The sequence below is a fragment of the Emydura macquarii genome, unplaced genomic scaffold (genome assembly GCF_026122565.2).
Source record: "Emydura macquarii macquarii isolate MOO-44397 ecotype Brisbane River unplaced genomic scaffold, CSIRO-AGI_Emac_v2 contig_1230, whole genome shotgun sequence".
NCBI lineage: Eukaryota > Metazoa > Chordata > Testudines > Chelidae > Emydura > Emydura macquarii.
In genome coordinates this window covers 6,162,490-6,182,523 of record NW_027131367.1, presented here as the reverse complement: position 1 = coordinate 6,182,523, position 20,034 = coordinate 6,162,490, and the positions used below count along the sequence as shown (strand labels likewise).

Sequence of the window (20,034 nt, the reverse complement as noted above, 5' to 3'; positions counted from 1 at the left end):
GGTGTTCATAGATTCCTGTACTGACTGACTGGTTAATTAGACAGTCAGTGCATATGCACTGTTTCAGTACCTAGCTCTACATAAATTGGGACAAATCTACTCTTGTACCAACCCAGAGAATTTGGCATGGACAAAGCATTTTCTCCTAGGAATATTTGCTAAACTATCCCCCTGAGGAATAATCCTCTAAATTCAATGAGATTCTAAACCTATAGCTTAATGAGGCTTCTGATGAACTGGGAGATATCTGCATTATTCTTATGAATATTGTGTGACTCTGGTTTCCTTGTTCAGTTTTGTATTGTTACCTACTTGAACTCAAAGGGTTAAGTCAAACCTGAGCTGGGGCTTTACCTAGGCAGGAAACAAAACAATCACAAAGAGATAAGACATGACCTGCTTTAGAGCAGCTTGGAGAACAATGGGGCTATCACTAGGAGATGCTAAAGATCTAAAGGCGGAGACTGTATCAAAAGACCCTGACCCATTAAAGGGTATGGTTAAAAAGTATCCTTGGCAGAAAGCAAAGAAGGAAGCATGCCATGAGACTGTCACAAAGATGGGAGAGAGATAGGAACTGCAAGGCTGGCTGGCTGTCTCTGAATAGGAGCTAAGTGTTTAGGGCAGGAGCAGCTTTCAGTAAGATCCATGTGGTTAGGTCTCGTCTTGTGTTATTTCTAACCAATGTCTCTGAATGCTGCATTCCTCCTGTTAATATTAAATAATACTGTTAGAGAAGGCTGTGGGGTTCCTGTATATTAACCACTAATCATAGCGCCTGGAGAGAAGTCAACAGCAGGGTCCAAACCTCACTAGGGCCTTCTGAAGTAGTTAAGATTGATATCCAGAAGGCAGTAATCCAGGTCCTGGTCTAAGAGGGCCAATTTCAGAATTCCAGCCCTGGAAGGCAAAGGCCAGAGATCTAACACCTGTGAGGGTACATTCATTGAAATTCCCAAGAAGGGACAGCAGTGGAGCTAACTCAGTAACCTTGACAGTGCTCATGATGAATGAGACCCTTACAACATTGATTTAATTGGCAATAAATTATACCTCATCTGTGAATAAAATAGGAATGCTTCTGAGAATTCCTCCAAATATTCTCTGGAAACCTTGTCAATGGGAACTCGTAGACAATGTGTTGAAGGAAGTTTGTTTCAGTCCACTGTCTTGAATTTATGTGATGATCATAGATGCATCAAATCTGGCTTGGGAGCTCATCTCAAGAACCTGGCAGTTTATGGATGATGAATTGTGGGAGACCAAACTCCACAGAAATAGTCTAAAATTGAGAGCTACCATGTAAATTAGACTCTAAAATCTTTTCTGTGAATGATCCATGACTTGATGTTTAAGTGCTAACAGACATCAGATAAGACCTGTATTATATCAGCAAACAAAGTTTGATCCCAGCTTCTGTTTTGGGAGACAGTGGGTTGGTACCTGGCTCATTAAGTGCTTCCCATATCTCTGTCTTGCAGGCAAAAAGAATGGGAGAGAAAATTGTCATTCATCTACTGTAAGGACAAAATGGGTGGTCCCTGAAACAACTTTTCATAGGTCTTGGTCCATAAACATTTTTGCATAAACAATATTGCGGTGCCCCCTCATTTCTTCTTCAGAGCAGATATGGACTGAAATTATCATGGTCTCATTCCTGCTGTCCTGAAACAAGGAATTTCTTCATCTTCCCACCAATTTTACTGAGACACTGTTGTCATTTTAATAGATGCTATAAATCTCATCTGGGATCATACTGGTTGCTCTCATGTGGGATAGATGGTATTGACATACAGATTTCTTAGATCACAGGAGGGCAGTGGGGGAAGCATATTTCCTACTAGTATCATTGGTCCTGCTAGTGCAAGAAGTTGGTCCTATCATGCATCCCATTCTGTAGTCATTTCACCTTGTAGCTTGAATCACAGGGTGTGGACTACTTCTGATCTGTCATGGTCTTGTAGAAGTACAACAGTCTGCTACAGTCCTGATATATTACCTAAGAAGTGGTAAAAGTGTGTCTGCGCGCAGCAGATAACGATCTGTCTTCACTTTATACTTCTGTTATATCTCTTTTGTGTCATTTACTATACTTAGTCTCTCAGTCTTTTCTTGTCCTGAATCAAACTGTACTTGCCTTGCAGCTGAGCACATTATTTACCAGTGGCTAATTCTACTGTATTGAATCATTCCACACTGTCACATGATACCTGAAAGGACTGATTTATAATTTCCCAAGAAGCCTGTCCTGACATAGGACTTTAACTTAATATGGACAGGATTGAAGAGCTCATCTTTTGAACCCTTGAGGCAGTGTTCTTTATTCTAACTGTCGCTAAAACCAGAATTTTAGTTGCAGTAACATCTGCAAGAAGTGTCAGTCAGTTGTAAGCATTAATAGTTTATTCCTCATTTCAGTTGTTCTGCATCTTCAACCTAAATGCTTGCCAAAAGTGGTGTCTGAGTTATTCCTAAATCACACCATTGGTATTCTTTCTGAAGCTACACTTTGACCCTTGGCGATCTAGATTCCCCAAGATGTCAAGAGGGCTTTCAGCTTTTATATCAATAGGACTAGTGCTTTTAGAAAGTCACTTAGACTACTTGTAAAGGGAGTACTGTAAAGGGAATGCTATTTCCATTCAGTGCCTGTCTAACTGGATTAAGCTTTCTGTTGAAATATGCTACATGTTAAGTAGTATGATAAATACTAGAGGATGTTCCGACTGCCTCCTCTCTTTCCCATTTCCTTCAGCATTTTAGTCTTTTGGGACTCTGTGACTTAACAGAAGGAACAAAGGTGGTTGGGCCTGTGTGGTCCTTTTATATCTCCAGCTCTGAACATTAAGTGCTGTGTGAGTACTAGCATGGCTCCAACAGGCACTAATTTCTTGAGGTTTGTTAATGCTCAGCTGAATTGGTGCAGTGGGTGCACAGATAGAAGTAGAGACAAAACTCTCAAAAAAGTAAGGTTGTTGTGTAACCTATCTTTCTTTGGCTTCAGCAGTGACTCTCAAGAGTCATCCTTGGATACGTGGCTTTCTTTCAGTTAAGAAGAGTGGGCTAAAATATTGCTATATTTGAAAGGTTTTCTGCTCTTCACTTCAGATTCAGAAAAACTTTTTTCAAATGCAGCCATCAAATGGCTGTTCTCCTACAGAGCTCCATTGTCATTCACTCCATTCTTTTCTTTAGATTTGTCCTGATAGATACAACAAAAATAATTCTGCCACTGGTACATATTCCCAAACAGCAATTGCTAGTTTTCTCCATGATATCACAGTTGGTGGTTGTGAAGATTGCTGTGATATCATAATAAAATAATTAAGGTTTCAGGTGAGATATAAGCAAGAACCGATAAAAAATGAATAAACATCCTTTACAAATGAAAAACCTGAGTAATTCCATTATGACACTAAAGAATAATTTGTAGAAATATAATTTTCCCAAAGTGGTGGTTGTCAGTTGTGTCTAGGTACTATATCACACGTGCTGTGTAAAATCAATTATTCAGAGAGACAGTAGCATAGCAACTAGGTATAAACTGAATAAATGGAGTTGTAGGTTTAATTAGGAGTTTTCTTCTTAGTTAAATCCAGACTCTAAATATTTGCTTTATATTTTTTATTTTAATGTTTTTCAAAATAATTGCTCCAAATGTAACTGCTTTCCTGTAGTTAATTCCATTTTTCCTTGAACATGAAGAAGTCATGTGTGTTTGGAGGAATTCCTGTAGGAATGGAAAAACTATTACTATATTTAAAGCAGGAAATAATTAAAGAAATATGAGAGGGCATTGTCTTTCATTCCAAATGTTGCAATAAAGAGCATTGTTAAGAATTTGTATTCATGTTCATCATGTTCATCCTTCTCTTTTGTTGATTAAAAATACTTACTGTTGTGTTGGCATGAACATTTGTATTATTTTGAGAAAAGTAATTCTTGTGATTTAAAACCTATGGCAACTTTAAGTGGCTGAAAATTTTGAATATAATTTTCTCTTTTAAAACAGCTTCCCCTGCAAGAATCAATGGAAAAACACAAGCTGTTCTCCACTCTGTGCTCTGCTTGAGCATCTGAAACCATTTAGTGCAAAAGCAGTCAAAGTTTCCAGCATATTGTAAACATTCCTTTAGCTATAGTGAACATGCTGACATAACCCCCACTCTAGGGGGCACAATGTAAAGTATGAGCAGAGGACAGAAAATATGTGGTAACCTTGTTTAACAGTTTTAGTTTAAAAGAAAAAAATGCCCTATTAACATATTTCTCCAGAGGCCTGTTAGTACCAGTGAAGTTTGTATTTAAAGGAAAACTCTAGTTTGGCACTTTTTAAAAAAGATATGTGCATTTTTAGTCTTTTGTCATAAGAACATAAGAAAGGCCATACTGGGTCAGACCAATGATCCATCTAGCACAAAATCCTGTCTTCCGACAGTGGCCAATGCCAGAGTCTTCAGAGGGAATGAATAGAACACGTAATCATCAAGTGATCCATCCTGTCGGCCATTCCCAGCCTCTGGCAAACAGCAATCCCTGCCTATCTTGGCTAATAGTCATTGATGGACCTATCCTCTGTGAATTTATCAAGTTCTTTTTTGAACCCTGTTATAGTTTTGGCTTTCACAACATCCTCTGGCAAGGAATTCCACAGGTTGACTGTGTGTTGTGTGAAGAAATACTCTCTTTTGTTCGTTTTAAACCTGCGGCCTATTAATTTCATTTGGTGACCCCTAGTTCTTGTGTTATGAGAAGGAGTAAATAACACTTCCTTATTTACTTTCTCCACACCAGTCATAATTTTATAGATCTCTATCATCTCCCCCCTTAGTCGTCTCTTTTCCAAACTGAAAAGCCCCAGTCTTATTAATCTCTCCCTCATATGGAAGCTTTTCCATACCCCCAATCATGTTAGTTGCCCTTTTCTGTACCTTTTCCAATTCCAATATATCTTTTTTGAGATGGGGTGACCAGATCTGCACGAAATATTCAAAAGTTGGTGTACCATGGATTTATAAAGATATTTTATATATCGGATATTTTCTGTCTTATTATCTATCCATTTCCTAATGATTCCAAACATTCTGTTAACTTTTTTTTGACTGCAGCTGCATATTGAGTGGATGTTTTCAGAGAACTATCCACAGTGACTCCAAGAACTCTTTCTTGAGTGGTAACAGCTAATTTAGACACCATCATTTGATATGTGTAGTTGGGTTTATGTTTTCCAATGTGCATTACTTTGCATTTATCAACATTGAATTTCATCTGCCATTTTGTAAACCAGTCAACCAGTTTTGCAAGATCTTTTTGTAACTCTCTTGTTCATACGTAACACACACAGCTATACACAACAGCATGATTACAAACTGTGTCACATCAGACTTGTATGATGACAGTACTGACTACAAGAGTAAAGCGTATGAAGAGTGTCACTTAAATCCTAAATTAAAAATATTGCCTTCTGATGTGTATAGTCTGAAATTGTCTTATTCTTTTAATATTTGGATAGCAATGAAAACCACTCTAATGAAAGTATCCAGTTTCCATAATTTGCTATATTTCTAATTTTTGAGCTTCTCCAAATTTTTTCCTCCAACCTCTTGGTCAAATAATACACTAGGGCTCTTTGCAAGATATTTTGCAACAGTAGAGTAACAAACTGAAAATATTTAGTCCGGTTCTGAGCCCTTACTCACACTGGGACGGATCCTCACTCAGCTGGTGTAAATTGTCCTACCTCCATTGATATGAATGGAGGAAGAATGATTTACAGCAGCAGAGGATCTGTCCCATTTCGTTAACCATGTGAAAACATACCATGAACAACTGTGTCCATGTCTGGGGAGTTCAAAGGAATTCACCTTTTATGATATTTGTTTAATTTTATTTTTAAATATTTTATTTTTAAATATTATTTTCCCAAATACACTGTCCCATTAAGATTTTTAACATCACACTATTTACTAAAAGTGCATTTTATACTATTTCATGACTGGAGTTTGGGGTTATGATAGAAATTGTATTGAGTTGTAAAAGTGACTGATTTAAGCATGAAAGTAGTCTGTTGACATCAGTACGGCTACTCATGAGCTTGAAATTAGGCATGTGTTTAAATAACTTGCTGAATCAAGACTGTAATATCCAAAGGAGAGAGCTGAAAATGGACCAGTCCTTGGATTGCCAAAAACAATCCAACTGCTTGAGGATATAATCCAGTGATTTAAAACTATGTCGTCAGTGTCCTTCTCTCCTCCCTCTACATCTTATTTCATATGCAAATACAAATTCAACTACCATCTCAAATGCCTATGACTCTCCAATCTCCCTCTTTGCTTGAGATCTGTTTCCTTCTGTCCAAACTAAAAACTCAGCCGGTCTCTGACATCTTGTCACAAATGTCTAGCTGACAGCTCTAGCTCAACATGGCTAACACCGAGCTCTTACCATTACCCCCCGTTAACTTAGCCCTCTCTGCAATCTCCATTCTTGATCGCTACAGACAATGCTCCCACTCTGCCTGTCACTCAGGTCCGTACCCTGGGCATCAGCTTTGCCTTGGAACCTTCTCTAGGTCCTCACATAAAGGCTATAATTAAATCTTACAGATTCTTTGGGCATAAAATCTATAAAATATGGCATTTCCTATTCATGTACATAGCTAAAGCTCTCATCTAGGTTCTCATCATCTTGCATCTGAAATACTGCAACAACCTTCTGTCTGGACTTGACAAATGCAATTTTGCTCTGCTCATACTCATTCATAATGCTGCTGCAAAAATCATTTTCCTATCCTGTAGCTTTGACCACCCTGCTGTTAGCATCCCTTTACTGGCTCCCTTTTCTCTGTTTCTCAAACATAAGCTCCTTGTGTTCACTTTCAAGGCATTCATGGCCTATCCGCACTCTCCCTATTATCTGTCATTCACTATGGAGCTGATGACTCCTGCCTCCAATCAGCCCATGATGCCAGCTTCTCGCCTACCTGTTACATTTTCAAACAACCACCTTTGTGCTTTTTTCCATGCTGCCCTTCGTGCTTGGAAGGAACTCCCCATAAATATCCACAGAGCTTCCTCATTATTCCCCTTCAACAGACTTATTAAAACTCTCCCTTGCTGTGATGACTACAAAAATCTTGACAGTGCTTAGGCTGCTGGTGTTCTGAGAATACTGCTTATCATACTGACTAATCTTTACTCATTGTTTCCTTTTAATCCCATGTCTGTTAATCTATCTGCTGCCCCTTGTTTTATACTTAGATTGTAATCTCTTTGGGGCAGGGACTTTTTTTTTGTTCTGTGTTTATATAGCCCACCTGCACAATGGCTGCCCCCTGGAGCATGGCTATGCCTTCTAGGTACTATGGTAATATAAAAAAACAATAATAATACTAATCATTTTAATCATGGTCTGCTTAATAAATCTACTGGGCATTTCTGCGGAGCATAACTAAATTGTATTTCTGTTCTTTCTCATAAGTGTGATGCTACAAGTGGAATATTTATTCTAACTACATTAATGGCTTTACGTAGTGGTTTAGTTTGTTAATATCAGCCAATGATTTATGTAAAACATAAGTACATGTGGTTTATGAAAAAAGCATTTAAAATAATAGTATTCTAAATATCACTCATTTGTCACAGCATACTTGAAAAAACGAAGGCTAACTTTTTGATGTTAACATCCCAAATTATGCAAACCGTAAATATTTTATACATGGGATTCATGCTTTTTCTCAGCTAGACAAGCCCATGTTATACTTAAAATCAGAATAAAAAAATAAGATTGTTGTCTATTTTACATTTTTATTTTATTTCTCTTCAGTGATGAATACAACTTAGAATGCTTTCTAACAACTTCAAAATATTAAAGTGCCCAGGGACAGGACAGGGATGATGTTTTGAAGTCAATAAATATTTCAGCTTCACATTTCAGCCTTTCTTCTTCGTTCCTTTGATCTGGCTTTGGTTTAGTTATCATTCCGCTTGAATGACTTCACACTGTCTTTCTTCCTCTCCACACCAAAAGAAGTGGTTCTGCACATATTCCACATGCTTGAGCTTTGTCATTGTAAAAGATGGCCATAGTTTCCTCATTATTTGCTGGTAATAATTGCCTCTAAAATAAGATATTTGACGACATCTAAGATGCAAGCTTTTTAAACTGAAAGTATCATTTATATAAAAAGCTATTATTTCACTATCACAGTTTATTAAATGTAATAAAACATGGGAAGTAAAATTGTGTTTTATATTTCAGAGAAGTCTTCATAAAGAAGAATTATGTTTTTACTGTAGAATGTTAATCCCCTGCATTCTACAGACATATTTTATCCTCAGTATTTATTATTATTTTATGCAGCTGAAAAGGCTGCATTTTGAAAAGTTGAATTAAAGAGAAGCTGCTCTATGAAGAGCCATCATTAAAGGATCTTTATTTTCCAACAGTTACTCCACCCTACTATCTTGAAATACTGGTTGGTCCCTGATCCTGCAATTGGATATAGTTGGCGAACTCTTGCACTTACATGGAGCCCATTAATGTTAGTGGGATTCTATGCAAGCAAAAAGGTCTTCCCATGCAGATTAGATTGCAGGATTAGGGCCTCACTTTCTATTTGTGTTTAGAAAAATACTATAAAATCTCAGTTAACTGCAGTAGAAGGTGATAAATGTGAATCTTCTAATGCTTATTTTGTGCATGTGTTTTTATAGACAAGAAAATATTTATGGAATATCCTTTACTTTGAACTTTTATGTTTTTCTTTTGGATAATGTCAAAATTGTAGATATGTTGAGCAGGGGAAAATTTAAATTTGGGATTTTACAGCTACTCAGCATGCTGTGCTTTATGATCTCTCTTGGATCCTCATGTTTGACTCTGACCTTGCATTTGTCCATATGGACTTTACCACTATTACTAACTGGTTGTAAATTAAAAAAAAACAAAATTATGGCCTGATCCTTCTTCCATTGAAGTCATTAGGAGTTTTGCCAATAGTTTTAATGGGAACAACCTCAGGCCCTAAATCATTGAAATGGTGTAAATCTTTTGTCAGTCAATTCGATTGCCTTTGGCAATCCAAGTGTTGGGACCTTTTCACATCTCCTTTGAGCATTATCACTCTGATTCAGCAAAGTACTTAAACGCATGCCTAATTTATCAAAACATTGCAACCTTCTTTAAAACAGAGCCATTTCTTGGGTGAAATGTAGCCATTTAATATTGCCCGAGAAAACTAAACAACAGTACGGAATTCTATTTGTAACTAAAAATGATGGGGGGATTTTAGGTAGGAACCCTGTAAAACTCTGCTGGGACATTGGTTCAGTACTGAAATGGTGGGGGTGGGGGAGGAGTAAATCACTCCATATCATTTCATCAAGTACCAGAGTAAATTTGTGTAGGTGAAAAAAAAATTCCCTTTATTGAACCTTCGGTATGCAAATGATGAAAACCAGATTTCAGTATTTAATTTAGCAAATAGAACATTTGGGTTATGGTACTTTGACAAAAATACTTTGCACTTCTGTGCTTTATTTCATCTGAAGACTTCAATGATTTTATGAACATAAGCAACTCCTGAGATTAATAAGGACTATGTATATGAGAATACTTCACCTGGTATTTAAATTCCATTCTTCTTTGAGCAATTGCACATGTCCATTCCACTGTAGCTGTGTGTCCCCCAGAGTACAGTCATTGGATATTTTTCTTTTAGTGGCACCTATTGGGGTGCTGCAAGTGCCCTCTGCTGCCTTGCGCCACGCTGTACTGGTATAAAGAGCAGAGCCTCCCCTAACTCCCCTCTGTTTTTTCTTACCATCATTGACAGTTGTTGGAGTCTATGTTCTTGCCATTGCATGACTTCTTCCTCCTCCTCCTCCTCGTGGTTATAAGATTTCTAGATAGTTTTAAGGTACAAATAGTGTTTGGTTTTAGTTTTTAAGACTTTGGTCTTGCTGGTTTCCAACTGGGTACTGGTGCCAGTACTGGGGTCATGCCTCCATCTCCAGGTTTCAAATCTTGTCACTCTTGCAGTAAGCCTACGCCTGCAATTGACCTGCTCCCCAACTGTCTTAAATGCTTTGGGAAATAGCATGTGAGTGACAGATGTCACCTTTGTAGGGCTTTTAAACCCTGATCCAAAAAAGACAGAGTAATTAGACTCAAGTTTCTTTTAATGGAGGCCGCTCTTCACCCATTCTTGAAGCTTTCCTACTCAGAGAGAGCATCATGCCCCTTCAAGTCTGAGGAGTGCTTTTCCTGTTTTAACTGAGCTGAGAGGCTGTTCTTTGTCCCTAGTGCTGAAGAAGAAACACTGCAAGTCTGCCAGGGACTTGACACTAAGATCCTGAGCCCTGGCATCTCTAGGCTTTGCAGTTGGTAGCCCCAGTACCTCTGGGCTTGCCCTATCTGTTATGAAAGTAAAAAAACTGCTTGAGCCCTGGCACCTCTTTCATCACCAATTAAGCACTGCCCGATGTTCTGGCTGTGGCACACCACACAGTCAATGATGGCTTCAGTCCAAGGTCCTATAGGAACGGTATGGACTAGAGGAAAGTCAGCCATGATTTCGCCAGTACTTCCATCTCCAGAATCTCTTGCCAATGGGATTAGTTGCCCCTTAGTTGGAGGAAGCAGACTCACTGTTGGATTCTGAGATTGGCTCTTACGTGTTGTAACTCAGACATGTACAGCAACCACCCCTTCTCCCCTATCCCCAACCCCTTGGGACTTATCCATCATGGTACCTGCCAGATCCCCAGTGTTGGCAGTCACACAAAGACTGCTGGCCTGCACATAATTGAGTCCCAGTCCAGTACCAGTGGCCCTTCTGGAGCCTTTGAGATTTTCCACCTACAGTGGAATGAATATCTGCAACACACATCTGAAAGAACAAAGGTTAGTAGCTATTTCTTATCTAGGAGGTGGAACAAGGTGACTGTTTATCAGCTCTGAAAAGCATGGCACCGTAGCACTGGACAGACAATGAAGAATGTATCCCGTTGAAGCTGTAGAGGGGTTTCAAGGTCAATTCTCATTACCCACTTTTGATATTGAACTAGTTTAGACTAGATTCAACACCTTAGAAAATGTGCCTAGAGATGTTAGTGACCACAATTACATCAATGTTGTCACTCATTCCAAAAGCTGACACCCTTTAAATAAACTAGAAAATAAACAATAAAATGATGAACTGATTTAAACAGTCTGAGGCTATAAGCTAATATTTTAACAATAAAAATATCAACTTGTCTACAATATCTTGCATGCTGTTGCCTTTCATTTTAAAAGATCGCAAAACACTTTAAAAACTTTAACTATGTACATGGACCTATGTTCTCTAGGGAGTATGAAAGAAATGACTTAATAGTGTACAGCAATTCAATTTAGGACAGAAAGAGAGCAAGAATGCAGTTTCAAACAAATATTGCACATCAGTATAACTACTCAGGTTGAATTTGAATAGGATATTGGAGTTACTTGCTCCCAGGACAAACAAGTATTCTATGCACTCTAAATAGTATGTAGTAAGCAATGGGTGGACTTGCGTTCGGTAATTTCATGTGTTTAAATATTTTCTGACATAAATACCAGAGCTGATAATGTCACAGAATAAGGCTTCTAACTTCTGCCTTTTGAAGAAAGTGCACATTAAATTTGAGAATAGCACAGTAGAGAGTACATATTTAGGAGAACCATTATCATGTACAGTTTTATTGCTGTCTGAGATCATAAGTGATGTTCTGGGAATTGAGGTATTGATTTAAGACTTTAGTGGCTGCATTTGTAAGTTTGTAATTAAGTGTAAATCTCCATATTACATGCCTGCATAGCCTATTCAGACTTGCAAAGGAGACTTGAGTTCTATTGGATGGCCTTCTTTGCTGCAACAGAAACTTACAATATTAAGGAGTAGGTGCTTGAGTAGAATATTCTACTCTTTTAATTAATTATTTTATTATTATTTTAATTGTTGATTTCTCTGTAATCTTATGCACAACTACAATATCTGACTGTTTTTACAAACAGAAGAAAATGGATGCAATTATGTTTTAAAGCTCTTTCCAAAGCTGTGTCCCAATCATGCATACCCTGGTACCTGACAGTGGGGCTCTTAAAAGTTTTGTGCATTGTCAAGGGAGCATTATCCAGTTGCTTTTAAAAGAGAGAGAGACTGGCTGGAAGTCAGGATATTTGGGTTCTTTTTAGCTAATTGTTCTATGTGTGTTATTGGGCAAGTTACTTAATCTCTGTGCTGCTTCATTCTCCCCATCTGTAAAATGGGGATAATAGTCTCTCTTTCAGAGAGGAAGTTTATGGATGTTTTAAAATGATTGTACTCTCGCCTTAAGAATTTACATGATAAAAAAATGCAATAAATTCTTACTTAAAAATTCAGTTCTCACTGTTCTCCCACAGCGGGCTACAGTCACTTTAACCTTGACCTCTTTGCCTATATTCATTGACAGGATACATCATTCCATAAATACTGATAGCTGAAAGCCTGTGCAGTCACACAGGTGTAATTAGTAACATCAAGTGTTGGAAAAAAAATGGCTGAGAACTTAAAAATTGGATGGTAACAGATCATGAACCCCAGTGATGAATGAACCTGATGATATTATAAGCAAAAAGACCTCTCAGCCGTGCTTGTAGCATTTTCTATCGCTTCCCCCTGACTCAACATTCTAGGCTTCAGAGTGCTGTTCACAGTTTATAGTGAGTGCTGGGTGTGGCGTTATGTGAGTGGTTGTGCTGATTTGTGCATGGGTTGTGTTGTGTGGAAAGAGTTGTGTAGATTTGTGCAGGTGAATGAGGGGTGTGTGCTTGGTGATGGGCATATGTGTTTGGGTTATTGTATATGCTGGTTGTGGTGTTGTGTTGATTTGTGTCTAAGGGGGATTGTGCTGGGAGATTTGTTTTGATTTGTGAAGGTGGCAGTTGGCAAAGTAATCCACCATCTGTGTTGTCTCCCTCATACATCCTATTAAATTATTGCACGCAAATTAGCTGTAGAGTATAGATAAAGTCTTTCCAGAGGCATTTCTTTCAGGTTACAGGCCTACCTCTGCACCTCTCAGAGTAGAACCCCATGGTTCACCTGAGTTTTAGATTGCATCAACAGGCTACAGAACTGCCTGTTTACCAACTATATTTTCTTACAGCAGGTCCAACTGGTTTTGGCCCCTGTGATGGAATCCTCTCCAGAAGCTGTGACCCAAGCTGGTAAAAGCCATGACAGAAAACAGCTTGTTGAAAACACATTATGATTTATCCATTCATAGGACCATCACAAGTAGAGAGAAAAGGGTTAAAAGTAAAAATAATCTATATACCTCTTATCTCACCTAAACCATATCATTTCCTTGCCCATTTAGGCAGGTTCCATTTGTCCCAGTTACCGCTGCTGGGTCTGAGGTTCAGTCTGCATCTCTGCAGCCCCTTTCTCTGTCAGAGGCTCTCTCTGAATTCACAGCCTGTCTTTAAACCATTTCAAAGTTCCTTTGTCTGACCTGGGACTCAGAACCTAGTCCATACTGGTTTGTGACTTTCTCCAGAGGGGATCAGAGAGAGTTTTCCAACATTGGATTTCCTGTCTTGTCAATTTGAGCATAAGGCAGTTAAAATTGTCTAGGGTCATTAACTTGGTTCCTGCAAACAAAGCTAAGACTGACTTCATGCTTAACAAGCAAACCATCAAACATCAAACCCACAGATTTTATAAATATAACATTTGTAAAAATTAATACAGCTATCACCCATGTTCTTTAAATGCATGACATAGGAAGAGATAGGTAGATATATGTATAAATGTGTCATGCTACCACAAGTTTAGCATATGTGGGTTGAGTGTTTTAAGTGAGAGAGAAATAGGATTATTTTAATTTATTTCTCTTTACAAATGTAATTAGGCTTTATTTAGAATGGATTTGAACAAATGGGGAAGTCAGTGTTTGCATGATGCTTGCAGCCCACATTTTTCATTATCTGTTCAGACCGTTATAAATCTACTTTCTTTCAGCACAGCTGAATTGTTTTCTGTGCAAGTTACCATATTGTTTTGTGTTTATGGTGTTCATCTCACACCTGATATACTCTTAAAAATAGCTTTGGGTGTCTTTTTATGTCTGCCTGGTCCCTCAGAGGTGGAGTGGTGAGGGAAATTGAAGAATTCCCTCTCACATCTGTGGCTCACAACCACCTAGTGTATGGTTGATTTGAACCTAAAATGGGTAGCTGCATGAGAAGACTTAGTACGTATTGAGTGCTTCCATTAAATACCCCATTAAGTGCACATTGTTTACATAATGCATATTTCACAACAAAGAGACCTCTTCTAAAGAAGGCTCTTAAATATCTGCCACAAAAGCCAAATTTGTAGTTGCCTAATGCTGTTACATCTTAGTGAGAAGATAGGATGATTTGTTTTTTAGGGGCAGAGTTAAGGTGGTTATGAAACCACATGGGAGCTTTAATTGAGAAGTTCCTTTTGTTTTGGAGGGAGTGCTGCGTTTGGACTCAAAGCACATTTTCCTCTCCTGGTCTCACTGAGCTGTTCTGCTGTAGCTGGATGGCACTGAAGGGTGGGATGCAGCATTTTGAAAAATAGGTTTTAGGCAGGGTCCCCCAGCATTTTAGACTGCATTGCACGGGACAAAAGAGTGGGGGTGACAGAGGAAATCTTTCTATATCTTTGATACTGGCATCAGAAAACTCTAACTGGAAACAGTAGGTTTTATGGAGGTAGTTTCCCAGCGATGTTTCAGATGCATTTTCTTTTAATACATGTTGGGGAAAAACAAGGAAATTGAAACAAAAAGGCATTAAGTTTCCAAAAGTATTTGAGCTGTGCTAGAAACGAAATATATTTTAAATGCATCCTTTTTAATACACTTTTAATGACTGAACTATTGAATATTTACTACTCATTTGAAATTCTCTTTATTCTTTTGGTAGGAAAGACATTTTAAAACATGAGGACAATTGCATTGAAAAGAGTAACATAGATTCATAGGACTGGAAGGGGTTTTGAGAGGTCATCTAGTCCAGCCCCCTATGCTGATGCAGGACCAAGTATACCTAGACCATCCCTGATAGGTATTTGTCTAAACCAGTGTTTCTCAATTGGTGTTCCGCGGAACCCTGGGGTTCCACAGGAACTCTTTTAGGGTTCCGCGAGCAGCTGTTCTCCGCGCCGCCGAGAGCAGCTGTTCTCCGCGCCGCCGAAAAAGGGAAGATGTCCCGGATTTTCCGGCGGAGGGTATCCAGTGTAAGTGTAATTTAAGTGTAATTTAATTGAGAAATGTTGACCTTTGCTTATTTCGACATTTGAAGACTGTTAAGAGTTTGGGGGGTTCTGCAATTATTTATGGAGTTCAAAAGGGTTCCGTGGCCAAATTTAATTGAGAAAAACTGGTCTAAACTGTTCTTAAAAAACCTCCGATGACAAGCATTCCAATCTCCCTTAAAAGCTTGTTCTAGTACTTCTCTATCCTTATAATTAGAAAGCTTTTCTTAATACCTAACCTAAATCTCCCTTCAGTGCAACTCCAATGTGATCCCTGGGTATTATAAATTATATTGTTTTCTTTCCCTCAGTTTTGTTACCATTTTCTTTTTTTTTTTCTTTTCTTTTCATTTCAACTACACTGGGATTGTGAAATTGTTATGGCTTGCTGTCAGCACGCCACTCTCAGAAACTAATAATAATGAAATGCTTCTGTCATTATCCATTTTGTAACTGACTGGGAGCTGGTGTGACTATAAAAAAACAAAACAAACGGCCTTGGGCAAGGCCTTGAGCAGGGGTATGGTTCCCAAGCCTCATCTTCCCAGAAAGAGACCCAGGAGGCACTGTGTCTCAGGTGTCATACGTCTGACTAACACATCCTCTGCATCTTCCTATCTCCTGGGGAGTAATAATGTTCTACTGGTCTACACTCCTTTATTGTTACTCCGCCACTGGATCAGCTCCAATGACAGTGAGTGGGGGGAATCACGATCTAATTCTCACTCAGCTGCTCCAGGGATGTTTTAAGTGGATGAACAGCCTAGCCTATACCTTACAGTCATGAACCTAAAGTCATGGTAGCTCACACTAAGATGTATACAAGTTGGGTTCTTAATCCACTTTTTATTCCCTTGAACAGGCACATAATCCAAGTTGAAATCTGATCCCAAAATTAACATAATGGATGTTATCTGGCTTCCATAGAAAAGCTCTCAGTAATTTCAGTAGTTGCCAAATGCCTGGTTTAGTCAAATGCCTCAAGTTTAAATGGCAGGTATACTTAGTGGAGGGTAGACTATTTTTAATGTGATACTTTGAAAATTCTCTTTCTTTATTTTTAAGGGAATTGAAGTGGCTGGAACATGACCAATCTCAGGACTGTAAATTAAGCCATCTGTGTCAATGCTGTCTTCACAAATATTTTTTGCATGGAAAGCGTGGAAAGGGAGAGAAATTTGTCTTACTATGGCGTGCTTCACACTAAATTTTAGCACATATATCTTAATAAACTGGATATTTCAGATTCTTGTTCTCTGTGTCTGTGCTGTTAGGTGGCAGGAAAATACACTATGTTGTAAAAAACATCTTTGTCAAAGAGATTCCTTCATCCCCATTTATAGGTATCACCAAACTTTATAAGCATTTGTCTGCTGACACCCTGTAAGTGGGTTTCCACAGCTGCCAAAAATGTAAGCGGATTTGGCAAAGAACTTACATAGTCATGAATCTGACTGACTGGTATCATTTTTACAAGAAAACATTAAGGACTGTTATGACCTACACATTTTCAATATTACTGAGAAACCCTATAAACTACAAACTGTGTGTGTGCTGACAGGTGGGTATAGGGAATAAAATTCATCATCCAGGAATATTGAGAGAGTGATTATATTTATATATATATCTGAATGTGTGTGTTTCTTTATGCTGGGAATGGGTGGTTTATAGATTGGCTTGTTTTCCCCACCCCGGATTACCATTTGGCCAGTGTTGCCTTTTTATTTAATTTTTTTAATGGCGTCATATTGTGCTAAGCATCCAGAGGCTCTTGGCAACCTTATTCACAATAAAATACTGGTTCATACTACATCTGAGAGAGCCTCTTGAGGTTATTTTATCTCATGTAAAACCATCACTGCTTTCCACTGATTTGACTTGTAATACCATAATAACTTACTGCATTTGATTATTTCCTCCAGGAGGACATTCTAGAAGGCAAAGGAAATAATTATGATGAACCACTAAGGAAAAGTAAATAAAAACATTTTATATTCCATTTATTAGTATACTTCACAGTGCTTCTTTCTCAAATTGCCCTCCTAGACTTCATAGTCAACTTTAACTGCAGTGATTTGTGCTTGTATAAGACCGCTAATTCTGTTGCCTTACCCTTTATACACTGACACAAGAGGAATTTGCTGCTTTTTTATAAATAAATTGGGGCCAAAGAGTAAATTCATCCTTTTTTTATATTCATGCCAGCTCAGCTTTAGGGGATTTGAATGATGTAAGTGTATTGTACTGGGCCCCACAACTAGTACAACAGAAAAAATAATCTTCAAAGTGAGTGTTTTAGTGCTTCATGCAAGGCACACGGCTCAATGTCTGGGGGGGGGGGGGGGGGAAGTAAAGTTGCTCTTATATTTGTGAACCACAGCCCATTGTTGTACATGTTTTCTTAAGCTCCAATATAAATCTTAAATGCGTAACAAGTAGACAGTACTGGCGCCCACACCCTTGAAATAAATGAAGTCTTATTCCTGGTTATAATGAGCGTGTTGTATCTATTCATGGGATTAAATCCTGGAAAGAAAGGAAGGTACATAAAATCAAATTTCTAAAGGTTAAGTGGTGTTCATTGCATTTATTTAATAATATTTCAGTATGAAACTATTCTTCAAGGAACTGGATGCATGAAAACCAATTAGGAAGTTCACTAATGGCATAAAGACTGACGCTTCCTTTTAAATTTAGCTTTATCATCACAGTATTCCATTGTCTCTTGTCAATTATCAGTGGGGATATGTTTGAATAGACGGCATGTTTGCTTTTGCTTTTTTTATCCTGAATTGATGCTAAGGCTTCAGGTGGACAGGAGGGGTAAATTGTCTCCCAGGATTCAGTCACTTGGGGTAGAGGCCCTGGGGGAGGATTAGGAAGACAAGAGGTTTTCCTCACCATGTTTCCTCTAAATTAGTTCTAAGCAGCACCTCACTGGTGGCATGCTGCTAGGATCTTTCCAGTTTGTCCACTTTTGTTACCTCATTTTAAGGAGGTTCTACAACACACAGAGACCCAGCAGAAAATTAATTCATCCTATGCTGTATTAATTTTCCTGTAGAATTCCCGTGGGGCTGGAAGAGGGGGGGAATGATGCTCGTTCTTAGCTCTGCCTTGAGCCTTCTCCTTCCCCAATTTCTACATGCAGACGGTTCCCCTCAATGCATGGGTTTCAGGGGGATTCTTGTGCTTAGATATGAAAGTGTCTGGCTCAATGCATGACTCATCTATCATGTGACTAATGGGAGAGTGTTCTTGGCAATTGAGCCACACTCAGTATATAAGTTCTGAGAAATTTGCCTGTGTATTTGTAATTGTAAACAGTATCAACTAAATATCATTCTGTCCATTGCTCCTGACTATTCTATGGTATGGTATAAATTAAAATCTAGAAATTCCCTATGAACATTGAATCTAGAGAGAGAAAATCATATATTGGTTTTGTGTCATTTATCTGTGTATAATCTTTTGAAAGGGAGAATGGTTTAGCAGTTGAAGCACAGAACTAGGAGTCAGGAGGTCCGGGGTCTGTTCTGGGCTCAGTCACTGACTTGCTGTGTCGTTGGACAAATAGCCTAACTTTTCTGTGCCTCAGATTTCCTATCAGAAAAATGGAGCTTCTTACCTTCCTCACAGCAATATTTGGAGAGTAATCCAATAATGTTTTTAAAGCATTTTGAGAATCTTAGGTGGAAGCTACCATAGAATTGCAAAATGTTGTTGTGAATCATTATCATTATTATTTTTGTTTTTCTATTTAAAGTGTGAAAAATGAGAAAACAAAGAAAGTGCCATTAAGTATATGTCAATCTAGAAAGCTTTGGCTTCTTGGGTTTAATTGAAACATGAGAAAAGTGTTCCAGTATAAAAGAATATAGGGAGACCTAAATTGTTCAGACAAGATCATAGGGAATGCAAAAGGTTAGCTAGCTTAATATGTACATAAAGTTTTAAAAGTAACTGAGAAGCAATATTTTAATTTTCATAAGTTAAAATAAGGGACTGTTACAGAAATAAAACAATGTTTTGCATAAAGAAAAAGCAGCTGGTACTGCTAGCTTGTGAAAAGAACAAGCTACTGATATGCAAGTAGATTGGAAATATGGTGCACTGAATTAATGTAGAGGACTGCATCTTTACACAGTCCATAAAAGGAAACTAGAAAACGGAAATGTTTTGGCATTGAGAGTAAAAAATGTTTGCCTAATGGTTATACATAACAGCTAACAATATTATAACGAAAGCATAAAAAAGCTGATGTGGTTGACAAAGAAAAAGAGCAGAACTATTTTCATTAGGATATGTCCAATGTATTATGTGAGAAAATCCAACTAAACATCATTCATTAAAATTAGCTTGTATATCTTTTTGTTGTGTCCAGTTTCCTTTTCACATAGAGGGAAAAAAGATAGGTATGCTCAATATAAGAGAATTCTCAGTCTCCTTAGGTTTGAGTTGTCCTACAGTAGTATAGGTCAGCAGAAATATAGGGTATTTTTTCAGATATATTTGTTTTTGTTACATCGCCATTTAGTTTTCTATGTTTAGAAACTGTGTTTCTATGTATTTAGCCATAACCTACAGCAGTTATTTGATTTTTTTGAGGATAGAAGCCTCTCCTGCTCCCCCCAACTTGTGAAGATCTAGGATGCATTCTTTGTTGAAGTGTGTTATGAAAGCAGGATGATGTGAAAGAAAGAAAGAAGAAGATGGGAATGCAACAACTTCCAGGA

At 38.1% G+C, this 20,034-nt stretch overlaps 1 protein-coding gene across 6 annotated transcripts in view; it reads left to right on the top strand.

The window, feature by feature from the left end:
- CEP112 (centrosomal protein 112) overlaps positions 1-20,034 on the top strand; it is a 284,681-nt gene that overhangs the window by 103,773 nt on the left and 160,874 nt on the right. The window lies entirely within an intron of this gene.